We start from the raw sequence: 7,709 nt of genomic DNA on the forward strand, positions 1-7,709 counted from the left end.
AAGTTACAATCTCTCGGTACTTTGTACTCTCGATACACTCGAATGCAATAAAGCATAAGCATGACGTAGGATTTTATCTCCTCCGGAGAGCCTGAATTTGGGTAAATACTAGTATGTCCTTGTTACCATTGTACAAGACGCCTAGCTTAGAATATCCTATGGAGTGATCTGCCAGATTTAGGTTGTCCTTCGGTTTTTTCTTCGCTGGAGTTTTGAAAGAACTTTAAGTTGCAAAAGGCAAAGATAGAAATTATGACTTTGAATGGCTTCCTCATAAATTTTAGTTTTATCGAGGATCTTTATTGCAAGTATACATTTTATATACATTTATTATTTCAGTAATGAAATCAATTTTTTCTTTAAAAAGGTTTTTCTTTCTTTGCTTTTGTCGGTCTATTGTTCGACTTTGTGCACACTGCCCGTATAAATAGAGAACAACACTCTTGTTAGGTTTCAAGAAACATTATAACATCTATTCCAACTAAATTACCGAAAGAGGCCACAATTGTGCCGAATAGTGCGGAAAGCCACTGAAACACTAAAGGTTTGCATAAACCATCGAAATCCAGTAAAAAAAAAATCCAGAACCACTAAAAACTCGGTTGAAAGCCATTTGATGCCAAATCTGACTGGTGGGTCCCGCTTTCAGGGCTGACTTGGCACCAAAATCTCACACATGTCATTGAGCACCTTGTGTAGGGGCCACCGCTCACCAGTCAGCATCTACCCCTCCCCTCTCTTTTTCTCACACATTTCATCGAGCACCTTGTGTGCGCTTTTCCAGCGGCCACCGTGACCACTAAGAGTTGGTAGTTCTCCTTGTCATGTTTTGTTCTTTCATACTCACAAATTCTTCCACGATAATATCGCGATGAATCAACGGGTTTGCTTGTTAGCATTGTAATGGATGTGTCTCATGCTACAAAATAACCGGTGATCATAGCTTGTCACTTATTTGGGTAGCGGCTCAAACAACTCTTCAAAATCTTTGAGATTAATCCATTTTCTTTGCATGTTTGGCCTTCTATTATTTCTTCACCAGAGTTTCGAAAGAACGCCAAGCTGCATAAGGTTTAGATAGAAATGATGATTTTGAAGGTTTTTCATGTACCACATGACACATGTGGTAAGCAATCCAAACAATTCAAAAAAAAAAGGGTCTTTCATGTAAGTTGTAGTTTTATCAGGGAGTATGTGCTTTTTGTTTGTGCTGATGTACATTTATTAGTTTATTAGTAATAAAGTCAGATTGCTTTTTCTTTAAAAAAGGTTTTCCTTTTATTTCCTTTTCTCGGTTTGTTGTTTCACGTTGTACACACTCTTTGTATAATTCCTTTAATTCACTAAGCTCTCTAGTGGTTGAAGCTCTCACAATCAATTGGGATATAGTATAATTGAAGAGTTTGCCCCATGATTTTGACATGGTCATTGTCTCCGTAGGTCCCCTTGGTCGCTACATGAGATTTTTTTTTCTTGTAACTACATGTGTTGAAGTTAATTTCGGCAGTAGGATATACTGGCATGGTATAGGTCGGAGGGAAACAAGAGATGATTTCACCTTGGTTCAGGCCCTCCGTATGAGTTAAAACCCTTCTCTTGCTCTGTGTATATATTGCGGCTGGAGAGCATATCGTCACGTGGAAACCAAATTTTGATGAAAACCACGTGGAAACGATATTTTTGAAGTTCGAAAAAATCTAAAAAATATATGGATGATAAGAGCATGATGTTCTATTCACATTATAATTTATGAGGTACGAGAAAAAACAAAATCGATATTGAATAGTGCCCAACAGTAAACGTCTTTATTCATTACTGAATTTGTTCTTTTCGCAGCTTGTACAAAGCAACTCTCCTGTCAGGTTTCAAGAAACATTATAACCTCTATTCCAGATTTTTTTTGAGCATCAGTATAGACACAAGCGCTCATATACGCACGCATACACTCATCCCTATGAACGCACATACGCACACCCTACCCCTATGAGCACCTCCGAAAGACTGAGCCGGCATATTATCTTGAGATTTACGAAGCCACCGTAGCCGCCTCGTCGTCGACGGGAACGTCTCCTCCCACTGAAAGCGCATTGCCGGAAATCCTGAAATAAATCCAGGAATAATGCGAGCACCAGGATTTGAACCCTGGTGGGTTGGGGATACCACTGTCCACCTAACCATCTCAACCACAGGTTGGTTCGCATAATGTCACATCCCTAGTTCTGGTATGACCTAGGCTAGCTAGTCATTTGTGCATCATGTTTAAATTCCATTTAAATTTGAAATGGGGGTTTGTGAAACCCTCAGAATCATCTCTGGAAATGACCCAAATAAAAATTATTCCAAAAAGGTCCAAGAAAATGCTCATGTTGCTCTCTGAAAATATTGGACAGAGATAAAAATCAAACCAATATTTTTAAGAGCCCATAAGTATTTATTTTGGGCATTTGGAATTAATGCATAATTATTTGCATTGGATATATATTTGTTATATATATAATATATGTCCAAAAATTATGCCATTTGCTGAGGAGCTCTGGAATAATACCACTAGTTCCTACAAAAATTGGCATAAGTAAATAAAATGATTTAGTATTTTTATTAAATCCAAACAAATGTCAGAAAAATAGAAAAAGAAAAAAAAAGGGAGAAGAGACTTACCTGGCGCTTACCTCCCTGTGCAGCCCGTTCCTGTGCGGCCTAGCCGGCCCAGTTGGCCAGCCCAGCCCACCTGGCCTCCTCCTCTGTCGTCTTCCTCCCCCTCGCCCAAGCAGCTGCGTGCCCGCGCCACAGCCGGCCGCGGCCACCTCCTGCCTCCTTGCCTGCTCCGCGACTCCCTGGACGTCGCCACGACGCCCTGCACCTCTCTCACTCTCTCTCATTCCTCCCCCTCCCCTGGTCTCTCTCCCACACGCGACCGCCCGAACGCGCCGTCGCCGCCGCTCGCCGTAGCCGTAGCCACCGCCTCCCCCTCGCCTCTCTGACACGCGCAGGAGCTCCGCGTCGTCGTCCTCGTCCTTCCTGTCAAGCCACGCAAGCCGGAGCGCCCCGTGGAGCCGTCGTCGTCGCCTTCATCACCTCCGGCCGCTATGGATCTCCGTCGCCGCTCGCCGCCGTCAGCGCCTCCCCCGAGCTCGCCGTCGTCTCTTCCGGTCCCCTGTGAGCCCCCCCCCGCGTCGGTTCCCCTTCCTCTCCTGCCTTCCCGTGCTGTGTAGCCCGCAGCCGCTCGAGCCCGAGCTCCGACCGCCGCCACGAGCTCTGCTCCGGCGAGCTCCGGCCTCCCCGGCTCCTCCCCCCTGCCCCACTGGACGCGCGCGAGCACCAGCTCCTCGGAGATGGTCTCCGCCGCCCGGATGGTCGCCGGAGCGACAATCCCGAGCCCTCCGCCGCGTTCGGCCTCGCCGGCGGCTAAACACCGGCGGGATTGACCGGGTCAACCCTGCTAACAAATCCCCCCTGTGACACTGACATGTGGGGCCCGGCCCTGCTAATTTTTAGTTTAAGATTAGCTTGACAATTAATTAGCCCCGTTAATTAAACAAGTTTAGGTTTAATTTAATTAAGATTAGCCACAGTCACTGACACATGGGTCCCACTGGTCAGGTTTGACCTGGACCTGGCCGTTGACCCGCTGACATCACGCTGACGTCAGGCTGACGTAGTTATTCATTTTTTGGATTTAAATTAAATCAGGAAATTCCAGAAAATGATTTAAACTTCAAAAAATCATAGAAATTCAACCGTAACTCAGATTGAAATAATTTATATATGAAAAATTATCAGAAAAATGTAATCTATCCATCTGTACTAGTTTCATGCATGACAAACCAACCTAAACCTACTGTATAGGTGAAAACATATTATGGCATATATAAGGGCTTAATTTGGAGATGCATTTGAATCTTTGGTTCAAATGGATTTCAACCAAATGGAAGCTAGTTGCATTAGCTCAACCAGCATCACATCTACATGCCATGATCATGCATCATATTGTTGCATATGCTTGTGTTTTGATTGTCGACACTGTTCCTTCTCGATAGGTCCTGCTCCGGAGTCCGTTCCAGAGTACCTGTCTGTGAAGTAGTGCCTCCCTTGTTGATCTACCAGGCAAGCAAACCCCCTTGTTCATTCCGATACAATCCTACTCTCTCGCTCCTGCTCTCAGTTATTGCATTAGGACAACAACGATTCATCTGCTACTTTGTGCTGCGGTAGTTGAACCCATTCCTCTGCATGACCTGTCATTGCCACAGTAAATAGTTGAAACCCACTAGCATGTGTAGGAGTTGATTGAAGCCATTGTTGTGTTCCTACCATGCCATGCCTGCTATTGCTTAGAGTTGTGTCAGGTCTGATTCATTGGGAATGAATTGGAGTGCAGTTCTATGTTCTGATGCTGAGAGTGAAGTGTGTGAACACGATTTGGTAAAGGTAGCGGTGAGAGGCCATGTAGGAGTACATGGTGGGTTGTCTCACTGGAACCGTCCTTAAGCACTGAGTTCTATGTATGTTGTCCAATGACTCGATACTACCACATATTGGGTTCCGGTAACTCGGCCCCTCTCGACTTATTAACCAACTTGATCTCTGTCCAGGAGTCACAACTAGTTTCTGGTGTTTGTAGGTAGTGCTATTTTTCTACCAAGTGGCACCCGGCAGGGTGGGCTTGGGACAGACTAGGCACACGTGGCCTGGTGTACCGAGTTGCACCCAGATGGTGGGCTCGGGAACCCTGCACACATCGTTTGGGGCCGTGAGCGACACCCCGGCCGGATCTCCTTGCGGATGAAACCCGAATAGGCGATAAACCTGGGCTAGAGTCTTTTGTGGTTAGTCAGGTCGTGGCCGACACCCTCGCCAGGCTTCCGCTTGAAGGTTGCCGAGATACATGACGTGTACATGACGGTAAGTGGCGAGAGCGTGTGTGAAGAAGTACACCCCTGCAGGGTTAACATGATCTATTCGAATAGCCGGGTCCGCGGTTATGGACTTCTTGGATGCTTACATGGTACATAGACAACTTGAAGTGGATACTATAAAATGCTCAAGACAAGTGTGAGTGCTATGGATGGCCTTCTCGTAGGGAGACGGGGATGAATCCATAGTAGTGTATTGTGTGGTGATTAGTGGACTCGTGTGCGCCATATCACCTCAAAGAAGTTCTGGTAGTTGTAGAACAGGATAGCCACAGAGTCAAAGCTGGCTTGCTGCAACTAAACCCCACATTACCCTCTTGATACAAATGCATGTATGATAGGATCTGATGTAAGTCTTGCTGAGTACCTTTGTACTCATGTTGCTTTATTTATGTTTTTGCAATGGAGACTTCGGTCTTACTAGTGTTCTCGTGGACTTCGACGAGTAGCTTGTACCTCAGCTACGATCTTGATCGGATGTTGTAGATAGTCAGGCTCTTCAGCCTTTTTCATTTGTAGATGTATGTACCCAGACATGTAATGCTTCCGCTTGTGGCTTGTATGCTCTGTATGATGGGTCCTGTGACCCGTGTTTGCAATAAATGCTACGATGGCTCTTTGAGCCTTATCTATATGAGTTGTTGAGTTATGCTGTGATGCCATGTTGTACAACACATACTTGCATGTTATGCGTACGTGTAATGTGTATTGCTATGTGTGGGATCTGACTATCTAGTTGTTTATCCTTAGTAGCCTCTCTTACCGGGAAATGTCTCCTAGTGCTTCCACTGAGCCATGGTAGCGTGCTACTGCTCCGGAACACTTAGGCTGGCCGGCATGTGTCCTTCTTCGTTCCCGTGTCTGTCCCTTCGGGGAAATGTCACGCGAGGAATACCGGAGTCCTGTTAGCCCGCTACAGCCCGGTTCATCGGAGTCCTGTTAGCCCAGTGCTACAGCCTGGATTCACTCGCTGATGACCGACACGTTCGATGCTGGGTCATGGATGCCTGTCCCTGTAAGTTTGTGCCACTTTGGGTTTACGACTAGCCATGTCAGCCCGGGTTCTTGTCATATGGATGCTAGCGACACTATCATATACGTATGCCAAAAGGCGCAAACGGTCCCGGGCATGATAAGGCGACACCCATGGAAATACCGTGCGTGAGGTCGCAAAGTGATATGAGATGTTACATGCTAGGTCGATGTGGCATAGAATCGGGGTCCTGACACATAACCTCTATTCCAGATGGCATACGTGATTAGCATGAGAGAGAGTTTATTGTAATACAACATGCTTTATGTTTTTGTTTAGAAACTTGCATGGTTTATGTAGTACTGCCACGATTCAGAAATCAGCGAGCAAGTACTGAAGGGCAGCACCACGTGCAGGCTATGCTGCGGAGTGGTCAGACAGAGAAAGGGCCCAAGCTCCCAGCGAGCTCCTCAGCCCTGGCGAAGAGGAACAATTCACGTGGGGGCCCACGATAGCAGAGGCAGGCCCCGCGAATGCTCCAACGCTCAAGGGGGCCAGCGGCGGCGCCGGCGCCCCGGTCCAACGGGCTCCAGCAGCAAGCAGCGGTTAACGAAGAAGGCCCCAGGCGTACTGTTTCTGTGCACAGGAGCCATGGCCTCCTCCGTTGATGAGTGACTAGTTTCCGTTTTGTTTGTTGTAGCTTGTAAGCGTCGCATCTAATGGCGCCGGACAAACCCTACGCGCCACCCACCTGCTCCAGCCCCATCTTGGTGCAAGTACGCACGTTAGCGGTAGGTTTGCCATTTCCGGCGCTGCGACCGGCCGGTAGTCGGTAGATTGGCAATACGTACTGCGTCGAGCGGTCGCCGTCGCCGGTCGTTTTTGGTTGGTGCCCGCGCCGCAGAGGTGGCCGGCTTAGATCTGATCGGCCATGCATGCATGCATTATCGTGTTGTGCATCCAGCTTGCATGCGTGCCCGCCGGTGGGGGCTCGCCCGCAGGGGCGAAGCTAGCAATCTGGCGTGGTTTGGCGAAAGCCATACCTAAACTGCCGTGAAAATAGGTATATATACGACTAGTATTAACCCATCAGCACAATTTTCAGGATTTGGGAGTGTGCCTCGTGTTGGGCTTGGTTGATGCCTATTGAGTGGTGGGCCGTGACCATGGGCTGACTCGTTCACGTAGCACTAGCACCGCAGCACGGCTGCTTGGCTGTCTATGACTCCTTCGCGAGGGACGGAGAGGTGGCAACACTTAGAGCATTATTAGTAGAACCCTCAAACCCTCAAATCCTTAAAGCAATTTTAAGGGTTGAGAAGTGCCACTCTTTGACACTTTTAAGGGTTGAAAAACAGGGACAAATACTAGAACCCTCAAACCCAACCCTTATAACGGAATATTCCGTCGAGCACCTCGGACATTCCGTCGAGCACCTCGTGCACGATGGGCGGAGGGTCGGCGATTGGGGGCGCGGGCGCGGTCTTCGTCCGGGAGGTGGTCCTCTTCACGGCCGGGGTCCCTCCCGCGGCGAGCTTGGCCACCGCAGCACCCTTCGGCCCAACCGACGACGTCTTCCGACGACGCTTGGTGGTGGGCGGCTGCGGCGGGGCGAGGGAGGAGGCGGGGGCCAGGGCGACTGCGGACTGCGGAGGGACTACGTGCTGGCCAGCACACCGCCGCTTGGCGCCGAGGACGTGGGTGGCGGCCACCACCGACGCGACCTGCGCCTGGTTCGGGACGGGCGGCTGCTGGGCCGACGTGGGCGTCGCGGAGGCGGCGATTGGGGGAGGGGCGACGGACGGGGCAAGGGAGGAGGCGGG

This window comes from Triticum aestivum, chromosome 2B, assembly GCF_018294505.1.
Source record: "Triticum aestivum cultivar Chinese Spring chromosome 2B, IWGSC CS RefSeq v2.1, whole genome shotgun sequence".
Taxonomy (NCBI): Eukaryota; Viridiplantae; Streptophyta; class Magnoliopsida; order Poales; family Poaceae; genus Triticum; species Triticum aestivum.